Raw genomic sequence first — 20,730 nt, 5'->3', positions numbered from 1 at the left:
TGTTACTCCCTCTCCAGTTCAGGTGCAAACTGTCCTATCTGCATATGTCTCACAGTCACTGAAACAGAATGCACATGTCTAGAAATATGAAGCACTCACTCCAGCAACATCTTATATGCCTCTGCGTTAACCTCTTATTTATAGCCTCACTATTAAGTGGCACGGGTAATACCTCTGATATCACAACCCTGGAGGTCCGGTCCTTCAAATGATTCCCTAGCTCCCTAAACTCTCTGCAGGACGTCCTCCTCTTTCAAACTAAAATCATTTATACCTACATGGATCATGGATCACAATATCGGGCTGTTTCCCTCCCTCCTGACAATACTGACAACTCGATCTGACGTACCGTGGACCCTGGCACCAGGGAAGCAATAGACCAACCGCGATTTTGATCTATCCCATGAAACCTCTTAACGGCACCCCTAACTATCGAAACACTGCTGTGGTGTTCTTATCCCTTTGTCCTTTCTGAGATGAGGGTCTAGTCTCAGTACCTGAGACATTACCACTACAGATTTCCCGTGCTTAGTCGACCCCACCAACAGTAGGCAAAACTGTACACATATTGCTGAGAAAATGGCCATTGGGGTACTTTCCACTCTCAACAAGACTCAGCATTGGACCGAATCTGGACGGTCTCTGCTGTTCAGCGCAGTGAACGAGGTTGGCCTGGATTTTAATCGCTTCATAAGTGAACAAGTTGATCGTGAGGGAAAGACGCCAAAAGAAGCGAGCGGCCGAATTAATGCTCAGGAATGACGTTCAACGGGACGGACAAGATTTTTGGAAGCAATATTTATTCGTTTTGTCTGGCCATATTCAGTGGCGAATTAATGCGGAACGGCCTTCACTAATAAAATCGAAACTGGGTGTGAAATTGCCATTAACCAGGCATCCAAAGCAAGGATGGGAAATGTGAAGGTTCCAATGGTTAACGTCATTAGTGTTCACATTTTATGTGCATCCGGAATGACTCTGATAAGGTTCTCAGTTATTATACAATCAGTATCAGTCGGAGCATGTGGATACTCATAACTCAGTGTGAAACCGGTCATGTCACCTGACCACGTGACCCTCTCGTTACACAGACTTGGAAGGTCATTGTGATATGGACATTGAAATGGCCGGAATGATGTGAATGGCTCCCTCGCGTACAGTATCAGTTTTGAGGTCAATCAGTGTTTTGACTTCGTGTCCACTGTAGATTTCGAATACATGTGCTCTCTCCAAAAACGCTAACTTAAATGGAAACGTGCACCTGCCCATCCACATATTTTGTAACCTGCAGATTAACGAGGCTAATCTTTGGAGCGGGGAAAGACGAGAGGAGACTTGCTTGAGGTCTACAAGTTTATGATAGGATGAACGGCCAGCGCCATTTCCCCACGGTAGCAAACACCAGAGGAGGTCTGTGCAATGTGAGGGGAGGGAGGTTTTGGGAGACGTCAGGGGTAAGTTTTTACACAAAGTGTTGTGGGGTCGGGTCGGTGGTGGAAGCTGAAATATTTTGGGGGGCATTTAAGAGACACTTAGACAGACGCAAAGAAAAACAGAAGGCTATTGGTTGGGAAGGGAGATATGCGTTGGCACATTATCGAAGGCAGAATGGCCTTATTATTCTAACAGTGCTTCACGATCATGCGTTTCAAAGGCAACTATGAAATTGTTTGGTGAGGTGAAAGATAACTTTAAACTCTACATGAGGTATTGATAAATTTGCCGGCAATTTGCAAACTGTATTTATGAATTGGGGTCCTGTTCAATGGTAAAAGTATTTAACACTTTTATCTGCACGGGGCACGCCACCTGACTATTGTATCCAACATACTGAAACAGAATCTAGATTTATTGTCACGAATAAGTCGCGAAATTTGAGGTTTTGAGTAGCATCACAGGGCAAACTTTCATATAAACAACCTTTCAACAATAAATAAATCTAGTGCATGAAACGTCAAAGTAAGGCAGTGTCTTTGGTTCATTGATCATTCAGGAATCTGATGGCAGCTGGGAGGAAGCTGACCTTGTACCAATGGATGCACCATATCAGGCTTCTGGAGCTTTTCCCTGATTGTAGCACAGTGAAGGGGGATTGGCCTGGGTGGTGGGGGTCTTTGAGGATAAAGGATGCTTTTTCAAGGCACCGCATCATGTAACAGTAACATAAGAGGGAGCTTCTTCACTCAGAGTTTGGTGGATGAGTGGAATGACCTTCGGGAAGAGGTGGTTGCAACAAGGTCAATTTTGTTATTTAAGAAAAGGTTGGAACAGTGCATGGATCTGAAGGAGTTGTAGGGTTATGTACAGGGAGCGGGTAGGTGGGACGAGAAGAGATCACTTTAATCGGTATGGATTAGAGGGGCCTGTTTCCTTACTGTAATTCTTTTATGGTTATAGATGCTATCGATGGTGTAAAGTCTGGTGACCGTGGGTGGCGGCACGCTGTAACAGTGTCAGCGATGGGACCTGGTTTCGAATCCCACTCTGTCTCAAAGGAGGCTTTACAAGAGCTGGTGCATCCAGTAAAACCCCTAAAAAGTTCCCGTCATTGGACGAATAGGTCTCCCTACACTCATCCAATCACCTTGTCCTGATGCAGGATTTATAATTATGAGGAAATAGAAAGCAATGTCCTTGAAACAGAAGGCCACGCATATTGTGGCAATAACCACACGCGCTTCTTTGGCACCATAATACTTTCCTGCCAATCTCCCAGGCCCTGCAAATTACATTCCCTCGGGGGGATGCAGACGCCCGTGTGTCCATCCTGATTGACTGTGTTTCCTGCTGCTTTGGAGGTTTGAAGTCCTGATCACAACCATCCCCGGCACATATTCTCATTCCCACCGCCTGTTTCACCCACTGTATTTAATCCGTGACCCTGATCCGTGACCCTGAATTTCGACCTGCCCACTGAAGGGAATGGCTTCCAAACTGAAACTTATGATCAACTCTTTCTTCAACTCCCAGTGGAGGAAGGAGAATATTCTGGTCCCCACTGTCCAAAATTTCAGACAGTTCCGTTTTGGCCAATCGTGTTGTAATCATCTCCCTGTGTCGCCAGGTGCTCTCTGGTACTTTCATATTGTTATCCATTTCCCTCCAGCATGCACACACATACACACACACACACACACACACACACACACACACACACACACACACACACATACACACACACACACACACACACACACACACACACACCCACCCACACACACACACACACACACACACACACACACACACACACACACACACACACACACACACACTCACACACACACACACACGCATATACTCATTCAAAATTCACCGTCTCTCTCACACACACAGAAACAGGCACACCCACAGGCACGCACACACTCACTCCAACTCACCGTCTCTCTCACACACACACAAACAGGCATGCACACACTCACTCAAACCGTCTCTCTCACACACACAGAAACAGGCACACACACAGGCACGCACACACTCACTCCAACTCACCGTCTCTCTCACACACACACAAACAGGCTCGCACACACTCACTTAAACCGTCTCTCTCACACACACACAAACAAGCACACACACAGACACGCACACACTCACTCAAAATCACCGTCACACACACACACACACACACACACACACACACGCATGCACACGCATGCGTGCACACAAATACACACATACACACAGACCGTCACACATAAAAACACACACACATTGAGTTGCACACACAAACACGCACAGATTAACACGCTCACACACGCTCACACACATAAACACTAACGCACACTCACGTCACACACCAACGACAGATGGTCATATATTTATTTATCTATCTATTTTTTTATTTATTCGTATTGATAACATGCTTTTCCTTCTGATGTCTTATTTCTCTGAATGTGTGTTCTTTTCAGTTGTGTTTTCCCGTGTTTTGCACCACGGACGGAGACCTCTATTCCATCAGACTGCTCTTGGACAATTGGACGACAATGAACTTGACTTGGCCAGACTTGCGCATGTGAGTTGTGGCGCAGTAATGAAATGATTCCCCACGGGAGATCCTTGTCGCTGATGCAGACAAATGTAACTTTAAAAAAAAATGCTGAATTTACTCTTCATTGAGGAGGCAGGAATTGAAGGGCCGGGCACATCGCCTGGAAAGACATCGTGTGTTCAGTCGCCGTTTACATTCCCACAGAGGCCAACCATCCTTTGGTTAATGCGGAGAAATATCACCAAGACCTGCAGACTCCAAGGGAGTCGCCGAATGCGTCACCGCTCTGTGGACACAGAGTAGATTTACGCATGATCCAAAGGACGAAGGTCACTGGATATTACACCGCAATCTTCAGCTGCTCCCTGAACTTTGACTGGGTGACCATGAACACCAACGTGTTGGTGCAGCAGTTGCAGACGCTCAGTAATACTCCGACGCGTCCACTTATCTGAATAGATTCGTTAAACATTTGCATCCCTCTTATTTCGTAATAAACGAACTCTGCCACGTCCGTCAGCCACTGGAGAATGAAACTGTCGGAGATGGTGAACAATAGAACCATAGACCTCCTCCTGCTCTCCATCTCTGAGTCACACGCGTTCCTTCCTTTGTTCTGAACCCTCAGCCCCTCACCGACCCGACGAACAACTAAAATATGACAGACCGTCAGCGCATTGAGTAGCAGGATGAGAGAGAAAGGAGTTAGCGGGGTTGTCATCTTATGGAAGGAGTCAAATACTCTCCACCCGGGTTCAGTGTAATAATTTGGCTTTCCGGCACAGAAGAAAGGCACACGACGGATGATCTCCTTGGGATTATCCCTGAAATAGAATGGGATGTTCTTGAGACAGAGCAAAACGTCAGTGATTACTAGAACTCCACCTGCGATCGTTTCCGTGCAATATTTACCTTTCAACTGCTGGCAACAAATGGAAGCAAATCGATCAAAGGTGAAAGTGATGGTGAACCAGACAGAGCAACGTTTGGCCGTACGAGTTAACACATTGATCACGCTGCACACCGGGGTGATGTCCAAGAAATTCGGTGGGAAGTAATATCGATGAATGCGATAACAGACGACATCAATGACAATGACCAGCAGATCAGCTGCTGCCATGGCAACCAGGTAGCACGTGGTGCAGGTGGACAGGGCGCACTTTCCCCTAGACAGGGTGACGATCACCAATAAATTCACTGGAGAAAGAAAAGGCAGCCGGGGATGAATGCACACACCACCGCGGGTCGTGAAGAGCGGTCTGTTTACGATTAGGAAATAATAGCGAGGTGCAGATAAAATGAGAAAAGAACCATTACTGGATCCAATTAGCACTTAAACCGACATAAACCTGAAGCGGGAAGGGGGGGGGGGGAAGGGGGGAATGAATGTAGCTTAAAAATCTGAAGCAGAGAGAGGAATGTGGGTTTTTACGCCCGGCTGTCCAACGTCCAAGATGACCTGACTGCTTTTTTTTAGAAACAGCTGGGTCACACCCATTTTCGGCCCTAGGGTCTGCACCGCCCAATTTACACCCAAATAAACATCACGCACAGTATGTCTGGAAATGTGGGAGGTAAACGGGAAAACCACGCGGACACGGGGAGAACGTGCAATCTCCTCACAGACAGCACTGGGATTCGAACCCCAGTCCCGATCGCTGGTGCTGTAAATGTGTGTACTAACGGGCAACCTTGCCACCCCTAAGGACGTTGTTTCCTTCGGCATCTCCAGCCTCTCCCCCACCCCAACCAGCGTCTTCCAACATCTCTTTTATTCCCCATGACTGCGTCCACCTGTCTTTATCGCCCATGCTCGCCCTTATCCACCAGCTCCATCCTCCCATCTATCGTCACCTATAGTATTATGTGAAACGATTTCTGTCTCTGAACCGATAAATATGTTTGCCATCTCTCATTGGTCCACAGATTGGAAACTTTGGCATCCAGCATTGTCTTTATACAAGCTATCGTCATTTGCCATGTCAGTCCTGCTGCAGGGCCCCGACCCCGACCGTCGCCCATCAATTTCCTTCAAGATACAAGGGAAGGAATTCAATGAGATGCACGAGTCTCCAAAGTTAACGTGCACTCTATTATAAACTCACGACTTCCCCACCAGAAGATCCTGCTGTAATATTATTTTGCGGCACTCATTGCTTCAAGTTACGCAAAAAATATTAAATCGCAAAGAGGATTAAAACGAACCGCAATTCACGGTGAATGACATACGAATGTTTCAGTTCACTGAATACGATGAACTCTGTTGTGTTTCTTGGTGTTAAACTGGAAGAAGTGACATCACTTCCAAATGAGTTGGGCAGCTAGTCGCATTCGCCCTAAAATAAATAAATAAATGTTACAGAACATACGTGCAAATGGTAATCACAACCGGCCTGATCCACAATGGAATAGACGTACACGGGTCATACGGCCCAAAATATCTGTGACGACTCTATTCTCTAGCTCGTGGTTCTCAACCCTTTTCTTTCTATACACATTCCACTTTAAGTCATTCCTCTGCCATCGGGGCTCTGTGATTAGTTAGGGATTGCTTAAGGTGGATGTGAGTGAAAAGAAAAAAGGTTGAAAATCTTTATGATTCGTTATGTGCACTGTTTCAGAACTCCAAAGGAAACGGGCCAATGCAATTTTTCTGAAGCAAAATATTTCAGTAACAATGGTGTTCAGAGCAGTGATTCTTAACCATCCTCTCCCACTCATAGAGCACCGATGGTCTAGGGAAGAAAAATGTCGAGAACCACTGATCTCAGCTCTTCTAGTGTGTCTTCAGTTGGTCTATATCTCTCCATTTTCTGTCTTAGTGTACTTTAAAATCGTGATTATACCTGTTCCCAGTGAAATACAAATGAACATTAAACTGGTTTTCGTCCGTCTCACGCCTCATAATCTCAACAGGCGTTTGAAATTGAGGGACTCACCTTCGCCAATCGCATGGTCCGTCAGGCAACGAGAGACAAAATGACAAAGTTTCATTCAGCGGCGCGGTTGAAGGCGGAAGGGTTCGTGAAGCACTCAGCTCAACGTTTGTTACAGACACCGGGCTTAAAATCGCGCACTGCCAGCAGTTGGTGCGTTCCCGTCGTGTCTGTCGGTTTCCTTCGTGGTCTCCAGTTTCCTCTCACCTTCCAAAACGTACCGGGGTTTGTCGATTGACTGAATGTAATTGGACGGCACGGGACTTTGGGCTAATTTAAAGAAAAAAGCGAAAAATGGTTTAGAAAAAGATTCACATGCATCATCCTGCGACTGGACATGTAAAGAGAAACGAGCATTTATTTCCAACGAGCTGTCGATATCTTGCGGCGCTCATGCAATATTATGTGGGTCATGACATCTTTTTGCCCATATTGAGGAATGTAAAATTTGAAGGTATTGATTCAAGGAGCAGGGCGACGATTGTTTCCAAACCCAGGGATTCCGCATGTGGTGCGAATTGCCACATGAACCGGGGATATTTTCACGTCGAGTGACAAGGATAGGAAGGTGCAGAATGATAATCAAAGAGTTGGAGCTGAGGTAGAGAATATAGTCGCAATGCACATGTTCTGCCGAACGCCCTGTTTCCAACTTGTAAAGCGACACAACGGGAGAAACCAATGACCATGTCAGTCAATCCGGTGGTGCCCTGATACCCATACACAACCATACAGAAAGAAAATCTAATTTCTGTTTTTTGTTGATCAACATTAATTAGCTCGATATATCCTGACAAGAATCTCGGAAATATACTGTATAATTGTCAAACGCTATTGAGGTAAAAATATACCACATCTGTTGATTCTTCCGAACTATGATATGACCCACATCTTTTCAGTAACGGCATGAAGTTTGTCCCGTTTCAAAGAATCCACATGCCCAAAATTAAAATATCTCATTTATAAATCACTCGAAAAGTACGTTTAACTTTCATTTCTTCTCTTTCTCTTCCTTTTGGGTTGGGTTTTTATTTCTTTTTGTTTGACGATTTGACTACACAATCTGCGTTGGCTCTTTGAATAATTTTCATATTTGAAATATTTTCCTATATTCTTAAGCTTATTGCACATTGGATAATTGTATTGTTCCAGTGTTTAAATATTAAATACTAATAACATATTTTAAAAGGAAAAGAAAGGACTTTGGGCCACACATTTTACTGAATAAGTGTGTGGCGTTTCAACTAATCAAATAATCTCGCGGGTTTTGATCAGACCAAAAAGAAGGAAAGTCACGTTCAGCGCCACACCCTTTACAGTGCCAGCGATTGGTTCAGAGGTTCGAATCCCGCGTTGTCTGTAAGGCTGGGGGTGAGGGTGGTTCAGGTTTCCTTCCACCATTTATAGGTTAATGAGGTGTAATTGCGAGGCACTGGATTGTGGGCCGAATTGGCCTGTTGCCATGCTGCATGTGTCAAAAATACCCAGATATAAATCTTATGAAAATAGATATTCTTGCAGGCACCAATACCAAACTGACTCGATGACACATATAAACTTGATAAAGCCAATGGACAGTAAGGCATTCACCCCGCCTTTCACAATAGAATCTGCTGCTGGCAGCCTGATATCAAAAATTAATATTTAAATCAGGGCACATCCATGGTCATTGATGTCACAAACGCATTTGGAACCACGTATTTTGGAAGATATTACGTGCAAAATATATTTCTTTAACTATTCATGTTGAATGAATACCTATTTGAAACAGCATCCAGTCTCCGTTTGATTTCCCTTTTTATGAACCCAGTGGACCCCAAACTTCAGCTGCAATCGAAATTCACCACGACAAATGGTACTTAAACTGAAATTGCTTTTAATTATGTTTAAACAAGAAAATAGGATCAAACTCTAAGTTATTACTATTAACCTAACTAACCTAACTTAACCCATTATCATTCTAAGTGCATGTGTATGTAAAGTGTGTGTAAGATCAGAAAAGTTACTTAATTCACAGTCCAATCTCACGTTTCATTCCTCCAAGTTCATTGGTTGCAGGCAATCCTTAAACTGTGAACAGAATTTAGCATTTATTAAGTTCACCAGTCTTTGGTGTGAAAGGTAAATGGTTACCACTCTGGAAGTTTCTTGTCGGTTGTTTTCAGAGAGAGTTATGTTGCTCATTGAACACAAACCGCTACTTTCAGATGAGCCACGTCAGTGTCTTGTTGAAGAAACTTGCACCATCAGGGATTTCCAGGCATTACCTCGTTCTTTCAGGTCACCACAGCGTGCCTTTTTGTTACCCGTATTTCAAGTGAAATTTTAGGTAGCCAGTCACCTCCTCTTGCATGAACCACAAGGGCTTCGACCGGGCTAAACTAAGAATTCACAACCCGTCTTCAAAATGAGGATTTTCCACAAGCTTTCCAGTTTGTCCTGTTCCAACCCCAGCTGCTGCTGCTGAACTGTAGAACTGTAACTCGATTATCTTTCCATCTCTCTCTCTCACAAACACAGCCTAAACCACACACACGCACACACACACACACACACACACACACACACACACACACACACACACACACACACACACACACACACACACACACACACACACACACACACACACCACACACACACACACACAGAAAACCACAAGACCGTTTAACAATACTCAGACTGATTGCCGCACTATTGCCTAACTTTCTGAGTTCGTTCATTTGCTGCCTTCGAAAACAATATGCATTACTCCACTGCATGTACAATTAACATCTACTTGTGAAGTCCTCATAGGCCTTCGTCAAAATTGTGCAAAACCACTCGAAGCCTGGACTGTCTGGCTGGAACAGAACTCCAGCATTTTCAATGAGATCTGATTCGAAGTGTTTGTGTATATCCTACATTTAAAGAAACATGCCAAAATTCATCTCCTATAAAACATATCTATATACAATATAAAATATAACATTATTTATATACGATATAAAATATAACATAATTTGTCACACCCTGAATATTTCAAATTTACCTCTGTCAGAATTCGAATGAAATAGAATATTAATCTCGTGTCGGGCAGGCCTTGTCAAGAAACAGAAGCACAAAATATTATGTCAAATCTTGGAATGCAATGATTGATCAAAAATTCAGATAATTCTAGAGTTTAGTGTGGAGAGAAGTAACTGGACAGAAGGAAAACTCTGATTCTTCTCTACTGTTGTTCGATTATCCATGTCACCTTATACTGATCGGTCCATAAGATAATGTAGTTGCATTTAAATAGAGTACAGATACATTAATTACTTCTAGTTAGCACGTGACAAAGCGATGGACAATAAAGCGCGATTATCCAGCACTTCCTTCCTTCTCTGGGCCACATTTCCTGTGCTATCTCAGTATGAAATGTTTTCCATACACCAGATTTGGATCAATCTTCTGTCAATATTTCAGTGAACTAGAACACTATGCTCCAGATCCTTGGCTCTAGCATAAACACAACATTCGACATCGCTCTCCCAAAAATGTTCAGGGAGGATTTACTCCGTGCATTGATCTATCCATTTACTAGAACGAAATAATTAATGCATCTGTGCTCTATTTAAATATAACTACATTATCTTATGTACCGATAAGTATAAGGTGACACTCCTGAGGTGGTGGAAACTCCTCCGGACCCGAATGGCCACTAATCTGCAACTGGCCGTGAGTGCAATATAAAGCAAAAGGAAGCGGAAAGGAAACAAAAGTGACAGTAACCCATAGATACTCAAGATATGGTGTAGTTTCACAGGTAATCTGTGGGAAGTTTATAGTGGGGTGTGGGATTATTGTGCTGGAGCTTGGGAATATTGCAGTGCGGCGTGGGAATATTGTTCTGGGGGTTGGAATATTGTGGTCGGACGTGTGAATATTGTGCTAGGGGTGAGAATATTGCGGTGGGACGTGGGAATATTGTGCTGGGGTCTGCATATTGCGGTGGTGCTTGGAAATATTGTGCTGGGTTGGGAACATTGTGGTGAGGCCTGGAAATATTATACTGAGGTTTGCAATATTGTGGTGGGGCGTGGGGATATTTTGGTGGGGGTGGGAATATTTTGGTTGGGCGTGGGGATATTGAAGTGGGGCGTGGGAATTTTGTGGTGGGGTGGATATATTGTGGTGGGGCGTAGAAATGTTGTAGTTGGGCGTGAGAATATTGTGGTGGGATGTGGGAATATTTGGTTGGGTGTGGGAATATCGTGGAGGGGCGTGGAGTATTGTGATGGTGCGTGGGGATATTGTGGTGGGTATAGGAATATTGTGGTTGGGTGTGGGAATATTGTGAAAGGGCGTGGGAATATTGTGGAGGGGCATGGATATTGTGATGGGGCGTGTGAATACTGCGGTGGGGTGTAGTAATATTGTAGTGGGTCGAGGAATATTGTGGTGGACGTGCGAATATTGTGGCGGTGTGTGGGAATATTGTGGATGGGTATTGGAATATTGTGGAGGCACGTGAGGATATTGTGGGGGACGTGGGTATATTGTTGCGGGGCGTGGGTATATTGTCGTGGGGCGTATGGATATTCTGGTGGGATGTGTGAATATTGTGGTGGGACGTGGCAGTATTGTGGTGGGGCGTGGGAATATTGTGGTTGGTCGTCGGAATATTGTGGAGGGCGTTGGAATATTGTGGAACGGAGTGTGGATATTGTGGTGGGGTGTTGGGATATTGTGGATGGACGAGAGGATATTGTGGGGGACGTGGGTATATTGTGGTGGGGCGTGAGAATATTGTGGTGGGCGTGGGAATATTGTGGAGGGGCATGGGGATATTGTGGTGGGGTGTTGGGATATTGTGGATGGACGAGAGGATATTGTGGGGGACGTGGGGATATTGTGGTGAGGCGTGGGAATATTGTTGAGGGGCGTGAGAATATTGCGGTGGGAGTGGGAATATTGTGGAGAGGCGTTGAGATATTGTGGTGGGGTATTGGGATATTGTGGAGGGACGTGAGGATATTGTGGGGGACGTGGGTATATTGTGGCGGGGCGTGGATATATTTTGGTGGGGCGTATGGATATTGTGATGGGATGTGTGAATATTGTGGTGGGACGTGGGGATATTGTGGTGGGGCTTGGGAATATTGTGGTGGGGCATGGGGATTTTGTGGTGGGATGGGGGAATATTGTTGAGTGGCGTGGTAATATTGTGGTGGGGCGAGGGAATATTGTGGCGGTGTGTGGGAATATTGTGGTGGGGAATGGGGATATTGTGGTGGTACGTGGCAAAATTTTGGAGGGGCGTTGGAAAATTGTGGAGGGGCGTGAATATTGTGGTGTGGTGTGCTGATGTTGTTGTGGGGGTGAGAAACTAGTGGTGGGACGTAGAGATATTGTGGTAGGGGTGGGAATATTATTGTGGAGTGTGGGAATATTGTGGTGGGGCGTGGAAATATTATGGAGGGGCGTGGGAATATTGTGCTTGGGCGTGTTTATATTGTGGTGGGGCGTGGGTATATTGTGATGGGGCGTGGGGATATTGTGGTGGGGGATTGCGATATTGTGGTGGGCCGTTGGAATATCGTGCTGGGGTTGGGATTATTGTAGTGGGGCGAGAAAACATTTTGGAGAACAATTAAAAGGTTGGTTTAAAAAAAACTCATTATGTTGGTGTGAAAAATGCGAAGTGGCAACAGTGTGAGTACAACACTAGTTTGGTAACTTGTTAGTAAAATGACATTGTTCTTTTTATTTTCATAATTGATGTTTAAGCTCTATAGATATTTTTCCAATATTTCCCCATTGTTTCTCTTATTTTATCCTTGCTCTTTCTGACAGGTCATTCCTAATGATCTAATTGGCGACGAGGATTCCAAATGATCTTAACAATCATGTCTCCTTCCAGACCCTTTTACCTTTTCAGTTCAATAGTGAGTGAGGTGCGTATCTGTATGCATGATTCTGCACTAGCGTATACATTGGGGGTGAGGGGTGGCAGTGTTCGCCCTAGGCGCAAGCCTGAGGAGGACGCCAAGATCAGAAAAAATAGGGACCCCCAGCTTGACAGAGTATTTCGAGGTGGTTTGGGAGGAATTATTAGAGCAGCGTGCACACAAACATTTTAAAACACAGAATATTTGCAGGACTTTTGCAGAATGCATTTTGCAGGAGTCATCAAAATATCGACAGCAGCTTGCCTGAGACAGCATGTGATCTTTTCAGGCAGAGAAAAACTGTTTTGGTCTCAGAGAGGGAGGGTGTGAAACAGAGAGAGTAGTCACAGAAATTATTTCCAGAAGGACAAAGACGCAAAACTTTGGAAGTCTGCCTGGTTCAATGATAGGAATGGTGGTGTGAAAGATGACTTGAATGAATGAGGATCATCTGGATAACCCTGAAGGGGTCGAGTTTCATCAGGAAGACTGATTGAGAACGAATCAGTTGTGGATGTCCTGGAAAAGGAATCTCTCTCTGGGAACCAGAAAGAACCTTCCTGAGTGGTAACCATTTGCCTGATAAGCACCGAAGCCTGGTGAACTTTGTTCATGCTAACTTCTATGCACAGTAGAAGAATTGCCTGCAACCAATGGACTGTGATCAAAATAACTTTTCTAATCTTAAATATACATTAGACGCACCTGCGCTGAGTATTACAGGGGGGGGTTAAGTAGTTAGGTAGGTTAAGTAATAAGTTAAAATTTAATCCTTTTGTTCAAATATAATTAAAAACGACTTTTTATTTCAGTAACCCGTGTTGTGGTGGTTATTTATTGATGCTGGTTTTTGGGGTCCTCTGGACGTCATACCTGAAAGAGTAAATGAGGAAGCGCATGCAGTTTTGATGCACTCTATGTCAAAAAATGTCAGGATCCCCGTTGGTGTTTTTATTCATTTTTGTTTCAGGGTCAGTATTCTTCCTTTGATTCGATCATTACTTTTGTTACATTTTTAAATTCTAAGACATGATAAAATATTGATTAACCTGTTTCAGGGAATCACGCTGTTATATTAATCTGTTTCAGCCCTGTGACATTTTCATAATGAGCAAACCAAGAATGTAAAGTGGTTGTCAATATTCAGAGGTGTTCTTGAAGTTTGATGTTATACCTGATGTATGCGACCAACGTGTGACCTTTTTCCTATTATGCCCACATACTTTGACAAATGAAACAATGTATGCAAACCGTCTTGATGCTCATTTGAGGGCGAAAGATCCTAACCATGCCAATTCAAAATTAGAATATTTTAAATCACTGAAAGAGAAGTTTGAATATAGATCTAAAATCACTTCATATTTCGCTGCACTAACTAAAGGCTTGAATAGAACCTTTGAAGCTAGCTATGAAAGTTACCTGCTGAGTTACTCAACGGATAATTTTTAGGAAAAAAACACTTTGAACAAGCAACTGCAAGTAGCAAAGGTGACGCTTGTTGATGCAAAAACAAAGATATTTGAATTTAAGCCAGTTCTTGAATGACGCCAAAGAATATTTTTGCAAGTAATTTTAGTCAATTTTATTGGTGAGTGAGGTTACTAATGCTGCTACAAACGTGATTGTTGACCATTTGGTTACCGAATTCAATGATAGATTTTGTGATTTAAAGGCAATGGATTGTTCCTCTTGGTTAGCTAAGCCATTGATGGTGGACTTGGGTGAAATTCAAGAGGAGTTATCGGAGTTGCAACGAGATGAATCTGTGAAAACTCTGTTCAAGGTGAAAGCAACCATGATGTGGCCACCTAACGAGATCATAAAGAAAAGCTGAAATGGACTACTTTAGCAATTGAACTATTGATACATTTTCCATCGTCCTATTTGTAGAATGTGACTTCAGTGCTGTTAGTGATTTGCTACAGGTTAAGAGAAATTACAAAACATGGAGATTTAAGTTTGAAACTAAGTTTCCCTTGAATCAAAAGAAATCTGCTGCCAACGATAGGGACGAAGTTCGATCTGAAGTGACGACAATGTTGAATGTGTGTTTGAGATGGTTGACGTATTGAAGAAGTAGTTGAATATGAAGTATGTGTTCCCGTGTATTCCCGACCCAATTACATTGAAATGCACTTGCAGCAAATGATTGAATGAAAACTTATTTTGTATATATAACTTTTCACACTAATGATTAGGAGTACATGTTATTAAAAAAATTAAAGTGGGTTCTATAGGGCAAAAATGTTGAGAACCACTGCTCTAATCCCTCTCCTCATCTCTTGTGGATTGCATTGCAGCCGATCCCATAGCACACTAATCAACAGGCTGATGTTAAAAGCAATCTCTAAGATTTTCTGCAAATTGTCTCTCTCTTCAGGTCCAGATCAAACACAGTTATCCCGATCTACCTGAATATTAACATCCCACAGGATTACTGCCACGTTGCCTTTCAAACACGCCTTGTCTATTTGCTTTGGTAATTTTTTGTCCACATCCCGGCTGGTGATTGGAGGCCTGTGAAAGGACACTGTCAGCTGTGTACTTTAACCCTCGCAATTTCTAAACTCCATCTACAAAGGTTCTATATCTTCTTAACTTACGCACATCCACAAAAAGGTCAACGCTTTTCCTCAGCAACAGATCCAAAAGGACCCTATATTGTAACCTGCCGAGGCTTTGGATACAATAGAACCTTGGATATTAAGCTCCGAATAACATGCGCCCTTCAGCTTCGAATCCGTGGGGACCATGCAATTATATCTGCCAATGTGCAGCTCAACATCATAGATATCCGGCTTATGTCTAATGCTGCCTGAATATAAGTGCAAATCTCTTAGCCCATTACTTGCTACTTTGGACTTTGTCTCCCTATTAAATTTTCACTAATTCCACTGGCTGCAACTCTTCCACACATACACCCTATCAGCTGTCCGTGTTTGTGGGCCAATGCATCGTCCTCTTCACTTTGGGATCCATTTCCTACTAGTCAAGTTTAAAGAGCCCAAACAGAATAAGCAAACCCTCCTGTCTGGATATTGTTTCCTCTCGAGTTAAGTTGCAACACGTCCCACTTTTCCAGGTCAAACCTTGCCGAGGAAAGGTCCCAGTAATGCAAAATTTGAAACCCCTCCCACTGCGCCAAGATCGACTTTTGGCTACCACTTCCCCTTCGGAATATTCCTACCCACTCAGCGGCAGCCTGGAACCGACACCCGGGAGGAAACACAATATCCTAGAATCTCATTATGCCCCTGATTCTCTTCTCCTTTCGCCTGACTGTCTTCAAGCTGAATTCACCATTCCCTTCTCAGACTCAGATGCCACTATTGTGCTATTCATCAAGCTACTGCCAGGCCCAGGTAGGTCACCCCCTCAAAAAACATCCAAATATTATACTTTTTAAATGAATGTGAATGTACTCAGGTATAGATAAAGATAAAGGTTCATTTATTGCTATATAATACTACATTTAGAATTTAGCATAAATGAATTTTTAAAACATTTTCCTACTTTAAAGCATGCCGAGAGTCGCAAACTAGTCCTGTATTCCTCACAGAAGCCTACTGCACCTGGTTTCCCTGGACCGACTCTCCACCAAGTACAGACCATTCCTGAGCCTGCTTAGTTTTCGATCCTATCAACCTTCCCTCTTCAGTCACCCATCCGACTTACCCCGTCTTATCAGGTGTGATTGCATCCCTGTCAATCCTGTCTAGCACCTCCTTAGCCTGCCGAATAGTCGTGAGGGCATCCATCTTATCAGATACTGCAATCAGAAGCCTTAAGCAATTTAATGGGAGAATACAATGGGCGTAATAACATCAGTGGGAGAAAAGGAATGGTTGACATTTTGTTCCTAACCGAGAGTGCAGAGGAGACACGGCGGCACAATGACACGAGCGTGGGGAGGGTTGACCATGGAGCAGTGTGCGATTGGTGAACTATGGAGAATGAAGATTGATTGAGAGATGGATAAAGTTGGAGGTGGAATGCGGAAATAACATTAATTAACAGGGGCCTGATAAAGGACCCGACGGGAAGTAAAAATAATGGGTCCACGAGAAGGAAGATGGAAAACACGGGGTGAAATGTGCGATCCCTGATGGAGAGGGGAAGCTTCAATCGAAGGCTGCAGATGGTTCAATCTGACACTTGGATCATTGACAAATGTGAACTTAAGGAGGGATGAGACAAAAGGTGAACAGCAAATGACACTGGGAGGAATCACAACTGGATGCTTCCCTTTTGAAGTAATGTGAAAATGCGACGGTGGAAACAGAATGGATCGGTTTAGGCGAGATTTTGCGAAGCATCTCTAAATTTTCTGTGATGGTCAACCCGAGCTCAGGGTCACATGCAGTTTCAAACCCGCTTCCCATATTAACAGAAACGTCTTCATCTTTTACCCCACTGTCAGTGTGAGTCTGAACAGCTCACATCCTGCCTTATCGAATTCATTGAAAATTGTAACAAGTTCGGGAATCCATTCGTGCCTCTTTTTACAGATACGCTTCAGATGTCGTGATTCACGCATTTGTCCCCTTTTCGAACACTGCAACTTACTTCAGCAGTCCATTCGCACCCACACTCCCTATTCCTTCCTTGTCCTTTCATACTTAAATATCAGCGGACACCTCTCGTCTTCTCAAGATTTACCTTCCCCTTTTACTCTTTCCTCTCTATTTTGGAGCCTGCCTTTCAAATATATATCCCCCTCTAGACCCCTAATCCCGTCATGCTTCACCGCTTTCCAGTAAAGATATACGCAAACGTCCTGTCTAATCGTGTTGACCCTGGACTCTTTATACTGGTTATGTCATCTCTGCCCACCCAGACTCGAGAAAGGGGACCCATCCGAACCGCGAAGGAAGCATTGTTTTGCATTGATGGCGCTCAACCGGTCGAGGAGCTCCAGCAGTTTATAATGCCTTCTTCTTCAGCACATGTATTTTTATTCCGCGCTGATAAAGAGAGGCGGATGTCGGGAATTCTGCAAATAAAACAACTATATCACCGGAATTGAATTGTTGGACTAGTTTACACACTCAAATAATGTACGGTGATCAACGGAAATAAAGGCAACAGATGCTCAATCACGTTGGTGCTTCCTTTAATGATGTCTACAAAACGCACAAAGATTTTCGACCAATTATTTGTAAATTCCCAACAATGATTGTAATAGCAAGTGGAGTTAATGACAAATATATCCATTTAATGTAAAGAAATATTTTACCCCATTCTTCATCTGTTTTCTGAATGCCCTCTGTGACAATGTATAAATGCACGTGTTGGTACAGGTACTGAGAAATTGCAACATGAACCCACATTGTTGCAGGATATATGTCGGGGTATTCAAGTATTTGTCTGTGTAAAAATAATTTTGAACTGGCCATATCAAGCCAAATATGGTAAAAGGAATCCACAAGAAAATAAAGTTGATTGACAGAGCGATCAATAATATAATTGACTTCCTCCGATTTTCCACCTCCGAGTCTCTCTGCATCCCACTATTGTTTCGGAGTCGCCGACGCAATTTATTTACAAATATAATATGACTGATTGTTAAAGCATTGAATAATATAATTAAGCAGAAAGGCAACAAAGGTGTCATGATGCGGTTGAACACCCGGTATGCCTGGAATAGGGGAGAAGCGACAAATTCAACGTTTGTATAGCAGTACCATGGAACTCGGTCAATAACATAGAGTGGTTTCACGGTAAAGTAGCAGGGAACAAACCTGGCACAGGTTACAATCGGCACCAGTACTGTCAGCACAGCCGCCGTTCTCTCGGTGAAATAACGTTCCTTCAGCTTTTGACTACAAATGGCGATCGAGCGATCGAACGTAAAAGCCACAGTCAGCCAAACTGAAGCGTCCATGGCTGAAAGCCTCAGCACAAGGCTTAGAGTGCATATCGGAGTTATAAGCAAATAACGGGAATAATGATAGATATTATTTATTTGATCCAATAGAACGCCAGACATAACGCCTATTAAATCAGCCATTGCCATTCCAGCCAAGTAACGAGCTGTGCATTTGGACAATCCACATTTTCCACGTGAGAGAATCACAATTACAATTAAATTACCTGAAACGAGGAGAGAAAAAAAGATAGTTAAATAGATGTGAACCTGACGTGTTTTAATTGGTGCATCTGCCCCATCATGTACTCTGTCTCAACCTATTCTTTGTCCGGCAGGTTGACTGACAGTTATTGAGTATAAAGTCAGCTGCCTCGGGCTCCGTTTGTCCCCTCGAGGTTGCGAGAACGGGGAACCGGAGCGGAGGTTGCGCCACATGTTGCAGTTGTTCTGAGCGGGACTCTGAAGTCCACAGCTTTACCCATTGCAGATACTCACGTCAGAGGTATTGCTCCGTTGGGATCTGAAAATGCTGGGTGCATTTATAATGGGTAGAAAGTGGGGTCAGAAATCCTGTGTTTCATCAGGATCGGAGCCTTTACCAAATGGAATCTTAAATATAAATATAAAACTGGGAAGAGCACACGGAACGGAATGCGAGTGGGCTACTCTCGTTCTTCAAGTAAATATGGGGACGTGAGGGGCTGGTTCCATTTGCTACGTCGGAGGTAAATTGGAAACGTAAAGGAAGAGCCGTGGTGTAATTCACAGCTGTAAGTTTCAAGGTTTATTCGAAAGACTCCAATACATGGATAGATATTTCTCAGCTTTGCGTTGTAAACCGGAGCAAAGTAAAATGCTGGAACAGAATCAGGTTTTAGCACCGACCTTGCTGCTGACATGAATGAATGAACCATGAGCCGAAGTTTGAATAGAGAACAAAAAAGGAAATATGAGAAGGTCGAAGCTTGAGCATTCTGAAAATGTTTCTTCCGGAGCCTCAGCTTCTGTAAGGATATAAAAACGATTTTCTGCAGTACCGCAGCACAATCAGAAGGATGGACATGACGGACAACAGCCAGCTCCAGTTACGTACCAGGAATCCCCACCACTGTCAGCAGTGGGAAATAAATGGACGAAATGTAGTATATGGCGGCATATCCCATTTTCCGTGCGAAATAACGATCAATGTATAGAAGGTTCAAACGAGCTGGTTTAATGGGGATTATGGCAACACGCTCTTATAGAAGGAAAGTAGAGTCCACCGAGACCATTGGAATGACACTGCCGTTTATCGCTTCAGGCTTGTCTCATTGAACAAACACGGTGAACTATTTGTTCCTCCATTGGACAAGGTTCAATGATAGACAATCGTCAGGGGAGACGACGAGCAAATGTTTTTTCATGTTGTTTGTAACATATTTTAGAAAAGGGTGTTGTATATTTTCCCAGATCCCCGTTCAAGAGGGAAGCACATTATTGAGATTGTTCTTGGGAGCCAATTCAACTTTAGCCCAATGAGGAGGTTGTGTAACATCTATCATTTTATTAACAAATTTTAATTGTGCAGTCTCATAATAATTCTGAAATGATGTTGAAGTCCACCTAAAGCATATTTCCGAGTCAATTTCTGCAATGCTACCCAAGCTAATTTTCCTTTCCACAACATTTTCCTTACTGCCATATGCATTTCAAGTTAAGTTTGCAAAAGAACGTGCGCACCCTCGTAATTAAAAGATTTCAATAGCCCAGTGATTTAGCATTTGAATCCCCTAATATCATAATCACATCTACACCTTTTGGTTTCAATAATGGAATGCAGCAGTATTATAAAAACTCAAAAATAATTCTGGCAACAAAAGAGCAAAATCACCAGGATTGAATTGTTGAACTGGTTTCCACACTCAAATAATGTTCTGTCATCAGTGGAAATAGAGGCACATTTGCCCACTTATGTTGGTGCATCCTTTAATGATATCTACAAAACGCACCGAGATTTAAGACCATTTATTTTTAAATTCTCAA

This window comes from Narcine bancroftii, chromosome 2 (genome assembly GCF_036971445.1).
Source record: "Narcine bancroftii isolate sNarBan1 chromosome 2, sNarBan1.hap1, whole genome shotgun sequence".
Lineage (NCBI taxonomy): Eukaryota > Metazoa > Chordata > Chondrichthyes > Torpediniformes > Narcinidae > Narcine > Narcine bancroftii.
Note: the sequence above shows the minus strand (reverse complement) of the source record.